Genomic DNA, 1,712 nt, shown 5'->3' on the forward strand with positions numbered 1-1,712 from the left:
GTACATTTTGTCGTTATAGCATTCCTTAAAAACCGCTCGAACATTTTATGAAAATAATGAAAATACCTTCACAAAAATAGATGCGCTGCTCTTCATCCCGCGGGAGAAGTTGCTGTACTCTCCGATAATGATACGGGTGCAATCCGTTCCGGCGTAAAGTACGGTGCACCACGTTTCGAGACAGACCGAGCGCATGAGCTACACGGCGCACACTATTGTTTGGGTTCTCCTCAAACGCTTGCAGGATTCTTTCTTCATCGTTTACGCCAACCTGCATTCTTGCACCAGCGTGTTGCCGACTAAGCAACACGCTTCCTGTTTCTCGCAAACGTCGGATACATCTTAAAATGACTTTGTAATCGGGGTGTCGTTCGCGTCTGGGAAATCGTTCCGCGTAGAGACGGGCGGCGGCATAAGCACTTTCTCCGGCTACACCGTACATGATAATCATATCAGTGTATTCCTGAGCACTATAATCTGCCATTTCTTCACAGAAAACACTCGAGCTTAGAGAGCACGCAACTCGAGACACACTGAATGCGCTGGATTGTTAAAGAAACAATTGAAGTCGATAACAAATGAATAACAGCGCTCGTGCTGCAGCCGTCCGTCTCTACGCGGAACGATTTCTCGGACGCGGACAAACTCTACTATACATAGATAATTTAGTTTGAAATGTATCTGTTCATAAATTGCAGAAAACAGGATCTGTGTTTTGCAGATTCGGCAACACGCTAATACAAGAATGCACGTTGGCATTGAAAAGAGAATTCTGCGAGTGTTTGAAGAGATCTTCCGTGCTCGGTCTATCTCGATACATGGTGCACCGTACTTTACGCCGGAACGGATTGCACCCGTATCATTATCAGAGGACAGCGGTTTTTAAGGAATGCTATAACGACAAAATGTACGTATTAGGATTGCTCGCGCAGTGTCGGCGGAATGCTCTTTTCCCCGACCGCATCCTGTGGACGGACGAAGCGACCTTCACACCGAACGGCGTGTTCAACTCCCGTAATTTTTTATTATGGGCAGATGAAAATCCACACGCCGTTCGACAATGCGCATTTCAATATCGCTGGTCGATAAATGTATGGGCAGGAGTAGTAGCGAACCGAGTCGTAAGTAAATTTATAAGAAACACACTTTCTCTTTCTCTCTCTTTTTCTCTCGCAATGTTTAAAAATCACATTCTTTCGACTATTTTCAGATCGGTCCTTATTTCCTCCCGCCGCGTCTAAATGGAGAAACGTACGCACATTTTTTAGAAAATCAGTTACCCGACCTTCTCGAGCGAGTTCCTCTTCGCGAACGGCTGGAACTTATTTTCCAACACGACGGGGCTCCTGCTCATTTTTCGCGGCAGGCACGCGAGATATTAAACACGCGCTTTACGGACAGGTGGATGGGTCGAGGTGGCCCAATCATCTGGCCGGCACGGTCGCCGGATCTTAACGTGCTCGACTATTTTGTTTGGGGTCATATCAAAAATTTAGTCGAGCACGGGCGAGATGGTACAGAAGCTCAAATGCGAAATGCAATTCGCGAAGCTTTCCTTACCATCACGCCGAAAATGGTGCACCGCGCGACGCGCAATATTACTCGAAGGGCTGAACTCTGCTTACGAGAACGAGGACGGCACTTCGAACAATTTTTGAATTAAATTAAATTATGAGGTGGATTAGGCCTGCTGGGGAACCACATAAAAAAAA

Source organism: Wasmannia auropunctata, unplaced genomic scaffold (genome assembly GCF_000956235.1).
Source record: "Wasmannia auropunctata unplaced genomic scaffold, wasmannia.A_1.0 LD336074.1, whole genome shotgun sequence".
Taxonomy (NCBI): Eukaryota; Metazoa; Arthropoda; class Insecta; order Hymenoptera; family Formicidae; genus Wasmannia; species Wasmannia auropunctata.